The sequence below is a fragment of the Lepus europaeus genome, chromosome 4, assembly GCF_033115175.1.
Source record: "Lepus europaeus isolate LE1 chromosome 4, mLepTim1.pri, whole genome shotgun sequence".
NCBI classification, from domain to species: Eukaryota; Metazoa; Chordata; class Mammalia; order Lagomorpha; family Leporidae; genus Lepus; species Lepus europaeus.
This window is the reverse complement of record NC_084830.1, coordinates 44257434-44270277: the sequence shown is the minus strand read 5'-3', so window position 1 is coordinate 44270277 and position 12844 is coordinate 44257434. Positions and strand designations below refer to the sequence as shown.

The 12844-nt window shown below is 36.8% G+C and overlaps 1 protein-coding gene and 1 pseudogene across 1 annotated transcript in view; both read right to left on the bottom strand.

Annotated features, from left to right (window-relative positions):
- The window catches only part of STK3 (serine/threonine kinase 3), a 317866-nt gene that overhangs the window by 160161 nt on the left and 144861 nt on the right, over positions 1-12844 (bottom strand). The window lies entirely within an intron of this gene.
- LOC133759005 (U2 spliceosomal RNA) lies at positions 8756-8921 on the bottom strand (annotated as a pseudogene).

Genomic DNA, 12844 nt, shown 5'->3' with positions numbered 1-12844 from the left:
ATACGGCTAACATTAAGGACTAGCATTTTTTATTCCTTTCAGATTTCTCACATTTGGAAATTCTAATTTAAATACATTTTCTGGTGAAAGTGAGGACAGCACTCCTGTACAATATTGGTTTTCCCCTCCTTCAAATCAAATATCTTATTTTAGAGCTACTAAGACATTATCTGTATGTGGCTGAAAGAGTATGATTCTTTTGAAGCTAGCGGTTCTTTACTTATCACAGTTATAAATAATCAAATGAAACTGATGACACACCAAAACAATGGTCTAAGACTAGGAAGTTTTAACATCAATATTTGTAATCTGAAATCAACCTGAACACCATGTAATTAGGTATATGATTAACTAGATAATAGAAATAAATATTCATAATGAAAACTGACACTATTTTTTTTTTTACTTTATCAGGAGTTGGCACTCAACATTTTCTTACTGTCTTAACATATAAAAAATTGTTTTATTTACTATTCATTTTAAACTCTGCCTTACTAATGTACTTTTGGGTTAAAAAGTAAGTTTTAAAATGTCATGACTTAATTAAGTTAAAATGTACATAAAACCATAATTTGAAATCAGATTACACTCATACAAAAAAATCTACATTAATTAATTCCCCACTAATATACTTTATCAATTGTTGGTATTTTAAATAAAAAAACTATTCACTTAGCATTATTACAAAAGTAAAAGTCTAATGTTTAAATTAGCCTGACTTTTAAAAATGTTATTGCTTATTTTTTAGCCTGATTTTTTAAAACTTGTCTAAATTTAACTGAAGAATATTATGTTCCTACAAGATTTCATGACTACAAAGATATAGTAATGGAGATGGAAAGTATTTACTCTGAAAACCCTGACTGCATGACTGTTAAATCACTTACATACGGCAAAATGATCTACAAGGAAGCAGGGAGGTCCTGAAATTGTGTACCATATCCATTTTCAACTACTGCACAGGTGACACAACCAATCAACTCATTACTGAAACGGAATGGGAACAGAAGGCACTTAGTGAATAAAGGTGACTTCTTTAGACAAAATGAAAAAACAGATTATCACCATTTCTATTTATAAAGTAGACAATAGCTAAATATTATTTCCTACTCTTTATTTTATGATGTTTAATAATGCGGGTCTAACTTTGGACATTATCTATGTATTATCCAATGTACAGAATAAATAATAAAAGAAAGCCAATCTGTATAAAATAATTGAAGAATAAAAAATCTTATATAAAATTTCTTTAACAAAGCTGATCTCTGCAGATGTTAGCTGTGATTAAGGACAAAGAAAACAACAGTACCATCCCTAGCATGGAACTATGAAAAGCAGGCAAGCGATCAAAGCTACCTCAAATGAAGAATTTATCCAGGTGACTGGCACAGAGGTAGTGGAAGGTGGCGCAGGTGGTTCCATGGTTTGGGTTAATGGCGTGCTGGCCACCCAGTCTAATTAAAAAGGATCCAGAAGTCCACCCAGCCCAACTCTGAAAAGCATAAGAAAGGAAGCATCCTGAACTTAACTGCAGTGAAAAGGAATTTACGTCCTAGAACATATCTCTAAAACTATCTTTTATCTACTCTTGACAACAAAGTACACTATCAGAAACTTCTTAACAAAAGTACTTTCTATTTAAAGTAATGCATTTTTAAGTGTCTTGGAGTTTAAATATCAATGATGTCTACTGTTTGCTTTGCTTCTGTAATTCAGCTCTATATAATAACACACACATACACATACACACAAAGCTAAGACATCTAGAAGCAACCCAGGATCCTCTCATCTTTTGGCACATAGAAATCACTGTCAACCAAAACTCCTAGATGCTCTTTATGACCACTGGGGCTAATCCATGGCTCTGCCCAGGCCTACCTCTATGTCTATCCTCCTTCACTGGGAATGAGAGAGGTGCAGTATTCAAACCTAATATATGTTTAATTTTATCTTTTTGGATTCAACCTATTTCTCCTTGCCATAAGATATTCTAGATCCCAATTCTGCCATTTAATAATACTTAATATTTTTCCTTGCTTCTTTACATCTACAAGTTTGAAAAGGCATGACTTCTTTATATCAACTTGTCATCTATAAAAGATATTCAATCTCTCAATTAGAAACTAAACAACATACTTCATGTAGCTGCTTACAACAGTTGAGGGAAAGATTTTATAAAGAAGCACATTATAAACTAAGCTGGGAAAACAGCTTTTGTTAACACGGGGCAAGAGAGTCATGGTACAAAAAAGTATCAGCAGCAGGGATCTCCAGTGCTTCTCATATTAAGAAGAGGGAATTGAGATAATCAAGAGGCAAAGTGTGCAGAACAGTAACACCAGCCAAGAGGGAAGCAGGCAGCAGAGAGTTTCAGGTATGAAAATAGTATTTCTGAACAGGAAATAAGAATGAATCGATGAGGCAAGATACACCTACACTGTCAGGCTGAACATTTTAAATGTTGCTATGCAGTGAGTGAGTGCTTGTGTCCACCCCTAAAATCTATATTTAGTTTTACATCCTACCCCACCTGTGCTGATGGCATTAGCAGGTGGCGATGATTCCTCCCTCCACTATGCGAGGATTCAAGAAGATGGCTGTCCACAAGCCAGGAAGTTGAAGCTGAAACCACATCTGCCACCACCCTGATCTTTAGAGTTCTCAGCTTCCAGAACTGCGAGTAATAAATATCTGTTGTATGAGCCACCCAGTCTGCAGTACTCTTGTTACAGAGACCAGAACTAAGTGGAACATCTTAAACCTTATCACATGAACAAAAGAGGTGAACGTGTATCACAAAAGGGGTAGGAAGAAATGTCATTTGTACTCAAATACTTATGGGAAAGTTCAGGCTCATCATTATATTAGTAAGTGTTAGTCTCAAAAATTTGGAACCAACAATGAAATGTTGGATATACAAAACTCTTATTTAATGCAGTAACTGTACTTTTAGAAAAAAATATTTTAAATATCAGAAGAAAAAAATTAACAATAAATCAAAATCTGTTTATGGTCTGAAGTATGTAATACTGTATATTATGAGACGAGATTACTATTATTACACCACCTATGCATAGAGCTGTGAAAATACAACAGTTAAACTAGTCAGCAGACACAGAGTCTGTATTTCACAGTATAGCTATTAATTCTCCTGAAATACATAGGGTCTTAAAATTTAATACTACAATTACATTAGTTTCAAAGCTGAAATTGCTCTTCTATTGTTGAAAATTATGTGATATTGTAAAGATTTATTATAATAGAGCATTTTTAGCCCTTCACATAACAATTTTCATAGTACTTATTATATTCAATCAGCTGCAGGACTGCTAATTCTGTAGGGAAAACTTATTTTTTGTCTCTATTTCTGTTTCAAAACCATAGACATATAATAATTCATTATGTTTCTATAGTCAGGTTTGATCTGAGGCCATTGCTATCCTTAATATCTTTTTTTAAAATTTATTTATTTGAGAAGTAGAATGACAGACAGAGAGGGAAAGAGAAAGAGAAATGTCTTCCATCCACTGGTGCACTCCCCAAATGGCCTCAACAGTCAGAGCTGGGCTGAATCGAAGCCAGGAGCCAGAAGATAGAAGATATCTCTCTCTCTGCCTCTGCCTCTCTGTAACTCCACCTTCAAATAAAAAATTAATCTTAAAAAAAAAAAAAACTTGACAATCTTTTCTAATTTTCTATGGTAATTCCATGGTCATTTTATACTCAAAACTGTGGCAAAGTTTCAAGGAAAAATATATTCTTTTGCTGTTCTATAATCTAGCAAAAACAAAAGTGTAATATAAGAAATTCAGCAGTTTGACACTCTGGTGTGATGGGTTCCCTACATTCATTTCAAACTCTGATTTCATTCTCAAGCTATTTGATATAATTCTTCTTATAAAAAAACATTTACCCTTAACATTTTCTTTGTTACCAATAAGCATTTCAATAATCAAAAACCCAAAGCACCTTTTTGATAGGAACATTCCAATATAATTTACTTAATTATTCTTGGCCAACTGTTCATTTTTCCTTGTCTATAAATATATTACACCTAACACATATAGTTTCAAATATTTTTAATTTTTTTATTCTCAGAAAACATATGCTCTGAGGCAAGCACATGGCATAGTTGTTGAGACACTGCTTAGGATGCCTGTACCCCATAGTAAGAGTGCCTGACTCTGACTTCAGGCTCTGCTCCCCCAGTTCCCACTGTGTGTTAATGCAAACCCTGGGAGACAGGTGACTTAAGTATTTGTCTCTGCCACCCAGGAAAGAGACCTGAATTGAATTCTTAGCTCTTGGTTCTGGCTTGGCCCAGGCCTAGCTATTGCAGCCATATGGGGAGTGAATCAGCAGATGGAAAGTCTGTCTCTCTTTCAAATAAATACAATTTTAAAAAATTAAAAAAGAATATATACACAATCAAATAAAATCTAACCATAATATCTATTTTCTACCTAATTAAAAATATGGTAAAAGAGTTTATTAAACTATCAATCTTAAATATTTAAGAATTTTACTATACATTTAGTATTGTGATTTTCCAAAGAATGCTCCAATTTTTTTTTATTTTTTGTTTCATAAATGTGAATTTAAAGTGCAACTTTTGTATTGTTGTGGCTTCCCCCCCCAACCTCCCTCCCTCACGTGGCCCTCCCCCTCCCTCTCCTTCTCCCTTCCCACCCTTTATCAAGTTTCATTTACCTTAATCTTTCAGCTTATAATTTACAAATCTCCCAGCCCTATACCTTTACACAAGAGGATTTCCCTTAGCAGTAGCTACTTAATCATAGATTGATAATTTGATACATAAAATAGTTAAGTATTTTATTTCCATTTTACTTCTCCCACTGACTTTTGATGATTTCAGTGTCTATTAAGATAAAGATCCAAACTGTCCAATTTCCTGCCTTCCAAACCAGACAATTCTCTACAGCCAAAAAGCCAGCTGAGTAAAAACTCTGGTTGAATTTATCTATTAATTTAAGCATCAGTCTGGACTACTTTTTCAAAGCTGGCCCAATCTGTGATCAAAAGAATATTCTTAAATATTAAGGCTTTTATCTTTGGCAGGTAAAATTCATTCATCCAACAAACATTGGACCAATTGAATAATCTGTCTCTCAGATGTATTCAACTGACAAATCTATCCTTACATATTTTACTATAACATAGTAAAACCAAAAGTCAAACCATCATATTAGTGAGGTGGCACTCTGCCTGTGACACTGGCATCTCATATGGGTGCCAGTGCATGTCCTGGCTGCCTCTCTTCCAACCCATTTCCTGGCAGCAGATGGCCCAAGTGCTTCGTGCCCCATGCAGGAGAACAGGATGAAGCCTGGTCCAGCCACAGCAGTTGCAGCCATCTGGGGAGTGAACCAGCAGATGAAGATTCCCTCTTTCTCTCTCTTCCCATAACTCTGACTTTCAAATAAATAAATAAATTTTTATAAAAAATATTACTTAACAAGAAATTGTTCTGGTATATGCAGTAAAAGAGAATCAGAACACATGTTTTCAAATTGATTACATTGCATAAATCTGACCAAAGATGAGACTAATATATTCTGATAAACTCCTCTCAAGGTTTACATTTTGCTCTATTTGTTCCAGTAGGATACAATGTTTTGAATATGCACACTAAATAGTGACACAAAACAAAAATTGGGATTATTATAGTTAAGCTGAGCATGCTGAAAACCACTGAGAAACTGAATGTTGTTACAACACTGTCCATGAACCAAAGTGAACAATAGAACCAGCTAAAAAACAGGCAGCAATGTCACCAACAATTGCCAAATAACTAGTAGCTGGATGACAAGTAGTATCTACAACACCAAAAACCCTTACTCTTCAGGACTCAGTCACCATAACATTTGATGTTGTAGCTTGAACAAAATATCACTTTACAAGTAATAATCTGGACCACGAAGCTATCTACTGGATGCAGTTCAAAGTCATACTTACATACTTCAAGGCAGAAATTGTAGATACTGATCATCATGTGGGACCAAATTCCAGTAACAACATTAGCCATGGATAATAAATTGTACCACTTTGAGAATTAAAGGCACTATCATTTCCTTGAAGAATATTTTATGTAATTTATGGCAACAAAAAGTCCTCAATGCAATATATCACAAAATGCTAAAACATGCAAATAGTAAATGTAGCAAAATAAAGTGTCATGGGAAAGTCTCAGTGGCACCATGACTAAGTTCCCTATCCCAAGGACTACGTTCTCTTCACCTACATCAACAAAATGATCACAGGAAAGCCCAGGACAATAATAAAGTTTTACAGCAACTATATGATACCTACCTCTGAGGTTCATAATGTATGTCCCCTTACTTAGTATCTTCATTGGTAAATGGAAAATAAGGGAAAATTCAATTAAATGCATTTTGCCACTTGTTAGTAACCAATATAAAGTTTCTCTCATAGTAACAATTGACACAATTAACTTCTATAAAATGTTTACTGGGGCCAGTGCTGTGGCGCAGCAGGTTAAAACCCTGGACTGAAGTGCCGGCAACCCATATGGGCGCCGGTTCTAGTCCCGGCTGCTCCTCTTCCAATCCAGCTCTCTGCTTTGGCCTGGAATAGCAGTAGCAGATGGCCCAAGTGCTTGGACCCCTGCACCCACATGGGAGACCCGGAAGAAGCTCCTGGCTCCTGGCTCTGGATCGGCACAGCTCTGGCCATTGCGGCCATCTGGGGAGTGAACCAGCAGATGGAAGACCTCTCTCTCTCTCTCTGTCTCTACCTCTCTCTGTTTTCAAATCAATAAAATAAATCTTTAAAAAATGTTTACATTAACTGTGGGCCGTAATAATCTCCAGCACCCTTAACTCTCATTCATATGCAGACATTAGCTACATTTATTAAGTCCTCCAGCAGGAAAGGCGCTATATATTCCTTTACATAACATTCTTTCTATGCTTATAGGTCTTGGATCCAAGTTGCTGTTGTTATTTGAAAGGCAGAGAGACAGAGACAGGAAGACAGATTTGTCATCCATTGGTTCACTGTCCAACCACCCTCAACAGCCTCAAGGCTGGGCTAAGCCAAAACCAGGAGCCCAGAACTCAATTTGCATATCCCGAGTAGGTGGCAGGGACCTGTTGCCTCCCCAAGAAAACAATAGCTGGAAGCCAGAACTGGAAACAGAGCAAGGGCTTGAATGCAGGCACTCCAGTATGAAAAGTGAACATCCCAAGCAACAACTTTACCACTGCACAAAACATCCATCCCAAAAATAGGTATTTTTATGTCCTCATTTTGCCAATATGAAAATTGAGGGTCTGAAAGAGTGCATAATTTGCTTAAGTTAGTAAAGCCTTTAGGTTAGAACATTAAATCAAATCTGTCTAAACTTAATATCAGGGATTTTTTCACTACACCTCCTAGCCTCTCATTCTTGTAAAGAGCATAACTACTCTTCTCTTGTTATTGTGTGTGAATTGATCTAAACAGTTTATACCCTTGTTGAAAATAGGATCACACGTGAATAGCTAGCTACTTAACTACAGACAGACAGATGCAAGGAAGGAAAAATAAAACAAACAAACAAAAAGTATTATCCAAAGTTGTTTAAATCTCCTCTGCGGTATTCTTAAAAGTCTCCTGTGGCAAGTCCACTTGACTGACATTACTGCCGAAAGTGTACTGTCTGTCCCCTACAGAGTTCTCAGCTCAGCCATCCATAAGGCTCACGCCATCAAACCTTTAGCCTTCAGCTTCAGTGTCTCATGAGCAAGACTTCTCTATCAGATTTAAAAGTGCAGTGAGTCCTTCAAAGGCGGGCACTTCAACAAGTTCATGGAAAAAGCATGTTAGGAAACACTATACATGGATTCCACAAATGTTTTGCACAAAAGTAACCTTAACTTTTAATTCCATTTTTCCATGAATTTTCAAAGTACCCTCTCATTCCCTAAAAGCATTCTCTAAAGTACTAATCAACATTTATGTACCTATACAATTTACATATTTATTTCATTTATTATCATCTAACCCAATTGGAATATAAATACCATGAAGACAAGAACTTTCGTTTTATTTAGTGTTATATCTCTAACACAATACATATATGTTGACTGAATAAGTGAACTTTATTATTTGGAACCTAAAAAGGAATTGAGTAAGTCTGATTTCATCACTGCCAAAGACATCAATTCAAGATTCTCTTAAAGTGCAGTTTCATATAATTTGGGACATACTGAATTTCTCCTTATAAAATGTCCACTTCCTAACCTTGACCAATAATCTTTTCACTGCTCTTTTAAAGTTTAACATGAAGAGAAATCAGAGTTTGGCTTTAAAAGATCCTATTTTTAATGAAACCAGACTTACATGAACACATCTATTTGTGTCATATCCATAAGCTGTTAATAAGAATTAAGATGTTCTTAAGAACTAAGATGTTCTTCAATACTTTACAGCATCCTTCAATCAAATGGATATTAATAGCCATCATATGTTGAACATATTTGTTTACTATTTCTATTTATTTTATTTTTATTTATTTATTTATGAGGTAGACAGAGAAAGAACTACTAATCACCAGTTTATTCCTCAAATGTCCACAACAGCCAGGGACAGCCTGGACTGGGCTCCAACTAAGAACAAGAAAACTCAACCCAGGTCTTCAGTGTGGGTGGCTATAACCCAATTACTTGAGCCATCACCACTGCCTCCCAGAATCTGCATTAGTGGGAAGTTGGAGTCAGAGGCCAGAACCAGGCATTGATGCTGGTATTCAGATAGGGTCTGTGGGTATCCTAACCAGTGTCTTACTGACTAGATCAAACACCAGCCACAATTAAATCTTTAGAAAAGCTTCTGAGAAAATGTAGTTCCTTATAATACATATTCTACACTTGATCTTAGCCAAAAGGCCGAGAAGCGATATATAATACATACTCTATGACCAACTATTTTATTGAAAAACATGACTAAACGGTCTGAAATGAAATGAAACCAATCTTATAATGCCACATCATACTTAACACTTTAAACCAACTTTTGTGTGATTGAGAAATCTTTCTCTCTCAACAATAAACTTGTTATGCAAACGTAAATGAGAACATGTGACTTCTACCCCATCCATTATATAACTTTTTATCATTTCAATTAAAAAATTAACTGATACCAGCATCTTTTAATAGCAGCCTTCCACATTTAGAAGAAGTAAATAACCCAGAGATCAAAATACACAGTAAAACTGTAGGAACAGCAGTTTTTCATTGCCAGCTCTCTCTATATAAACACTGAATGCATTGCTATGGAAGTATGACTCCACATATTAAGATGAGGAATATGTCTGTTTACATGTGTCTCTTTCCTGCTCCATATTACACTGGAACCTGTGTGTACCTCTGTGGTTAAGATTTACTGCATGTTCATATTAAAGTCCCATTTCCAACATTTAAACAAAGACCACAAAGACCAGTTACAACAGTTATTAGTACAACCATGGTGTACCAAAGATATGGAAGTTCATAAAGCTGGAATTGATTGTTTATAGACAATTACAGGTACTGAAATGATTTAAAACATTTCAATTTTTGTTTTGCTGTACTGAATCAGGCTCATTTAAACAAAGAATCGACGCAACTGGTTCAAATATCAACTTCTAATCAAAACCCACCACTAATGTCTTAGCAGGGTGGCCATCCTCCTATTCATTAGAGTCCTTTAAAGGTGTGGGCATCCTGGAAGCAGGGTTGTATACAGTTCAAAACACTTTTGGAAGAAATGTCCACACAAAAATATGCCAAATCTGGACTTTTGACTTAAGGCAATACATAAAGTCTGAGAAACAACTGTATATCAGATACTGTGGCATAAACAAGTTTTTATTAAGTATATAAAGATGCTATAAGCTAAATGATCCACAAATATTAAATCAAAAACACTTACTTTCTAAATGTCATATTATATATTAAACTGTAGCAAAGGTCAATGGATCTATGAGAAAAATTCAAATAAATATTTTCAAGTACCCACATAATGTCATATCTATAAAGTATGAGCTAGCTTGTGCTGGAGTGTGTCTGATTCATTCAGCTTTGAATTCCCAGTAGTTGAATATAAAGCTGATGTTCAATAAGCAGTGGTTGAATGAATATATAGGTTAACATAATACAAAGAATGATAATGATGTAATTAGATTTTTAAAAAAATAGCACTTTCACTACTTTTCAAGGTCAACTTAAAAAAAATGTACATTTCCAACAAAGTTTAAATCCACCTTAAATTCCCAAGAATCAGTACTGAAAGGACAGACAGCGTGGTGTGTGAAGAAGAAAAGTCAGTCAGTCAGCTGGACATCAGTCTATTCCCAGATGCTATGCTATTATTAAACTCATCAACACTGCAGCTCCCCAAATGCTGTCACTGAGATGAACTCCCTCTCAGCTCTCTGCCTTTACTAAACTCCTTTCTAGTGAGCAATCATAAACAAAGAAAAAGTCCAGAATTATTTTTGATAAAAAGTATAACTGTCAGTCTTCTGTTCCATTTCAGAATGCCCTTGAAACCCCGGAGGCACTTGTGATTAGTAGTGAACTCAGTCACTTAGGCTGTCCGACCTGAGTTCTTTCTGTAGCTCCTAACTGGCCTGGCTCCTGTTGTCATGTTTGTTCTGTAAATCCCTGATCCCTGGTCTGCTTCAAATCTTTGAAGAGTGAACTCTAAATTTTTTTTAAATTATTGTTTGAGACACACACACACAGAGAGACAGACAGAGAGAGAGAGAGAGAGAGAGAGAAAGTGATCAAGAGATCTCCCATTTACTGTTTCACTTCCCAAATGCCAGCAACAGTCCTGGCTGGATGAGCCAGACAGAAGCTAGGAATTGGGAATTCAGTCCAGGTCTCCACACATGGGCAGCAAGGACCCAACCACTTGAGTCACTACTTGCTGCCTCCTACAGTCTGAATTAGGAGTCAGGAGCCAGAGTCAGGTATCAAACCCAGGTATTCCAGTACGAGAAATGGGTGTCCTAACCATTTGGCTAAATAACTACCACAAGTAAGGACCCTTTTGAGTAATGACGTGTCAACTCCAGCACAGGTATAACAGCGCTGGCAGCAGCAGTCCCTGCCTTCACCTGGCCTCAACTCTGAGAGCTGAAATCCTTTACTACTAAAAGGGAAGTTCTGTGCTGCACCACACTGCCTGAGACCTAACCATGCTTCTGTCTGTTCCCCATGCGTTCTCTAACATCTCAGCTCTACAATATCAACCCCTTCTCCACACCAAACAGTAGGAAGGGGGAGAGGTGAAAAGTCAGCTTGAAAAACACTAAAAATTACCTAGAGTTAATCTTGTTCATTTATTCTTGCCTGTTCATCCCATTCCCTACCCCTATGAGCAGGGCCTTTTGGAGTCTTCTCCCACACTTGAAGTCAATCTGAAATTTCAGAAATGTTTTTTGTAAAAACCTGCATCTATAATTTTTATAAGAATATAATACTTCGGCCGGTGCCGTGGCTCACTAGGCTAATCCTCCGCCTGCAGCGCCAGTACCCCGGGTTCTGGCTGTGGCGCCAGATCCTGTCCCGGTTGCTCCTCTTCCGGTCTGGCTCTCTGCTGTGGCCCAGGAAGGCAGTGGAGGATGGCCCAGGTCCTTGGGCCCTGCACCCGCATGGGAGATCAGGAGGAGGCACCTGGCTCCTGGCTTTGGATCGGCACAATGCGCCGGCCGTCGCGGCCATTTGGGGGGTGAGCCAACGCAAGGAAGACCATTCTCTCTGTCTCTCTCTCTCTCTCTTGCTGTCTAACTTTGCCTGTCAAAAAAAAAAAAAAGAGAGAGAGAGAATACAATACTTCCTAAAGAATACCCAACTACCCAGTTCAGGCTGGAAACAGTTATACTAACTGAAGGCTAATAAAAGCCAAATTAAATTTATTCTGAATTGTTTATCTTTTAATGAGGAAGAATTAGATATAATCAATACTGTTAACAATGACCAATAGAAATTTTAAAATATCAAATGACAAGAACACAAATTTTGAGGGAAAGCAGTTCTGATAGACACTTAAAACAAAGAAAAGAAACCTTTACTGTTGTGGTTCCAATTTTCTTTTAGGTATCATACAAGTTACCTAGCAAACTGTTTGTCTAGCAAGTGTTGCACCAGAATTCTAAAACAAAGAACCAGCTTTCATCTTTTCCCAACTGGTACAATCTCTCAAAATTTGAACATCAGCCTACGCCATTTCACTGACAGATAATTCAGAAGAATGGATTCTTCGAATTTTCCCACAAAGCAAGCTGGAATAATTTCTCTTTCCCCTTAAGTTCCCATATGCTGCCCAGATGCACATGGAATTGTTAGAAATACTAGCAATATTTTAACCGGGCACAACCTTCACCAACAGTAGCTTCCTCTGCCTTCACCTTTATCATTGCCCAAATAGTCGCCAGTTAGCATTTTTTTTTGTTGTTTTTTGTTTTTTGACAAGCAGAGTTAGACAGTGAAAGAGAGAGACAGGGAGAAAGGTCTTCCTTCTGTTGGTTCACCCCCCAAATGGCTGCTGCACCGATCCGAAGCCAGAATCCAGGTGCTTCCTCCTGGTCTCCCATGCGCTCCCATGTTCTTAACCATCATGTGGTATTGCTTCTCTGATAATATGCTATTTTAGCAAATAGAGTAAGGAAAATAAGGTAAGTGGGGAAGCTTAAGGTTACAGGAAAGAATAGAAATCCTGGCAAGAGGAAGAGCCATTACAAAGAGAGTTTATAAACACACTTTACTAGTATAAGGGGAAAAAACATGCAAGTGAATTAAATACGTGTTACATCCATAGATTCAACCTTCAAATA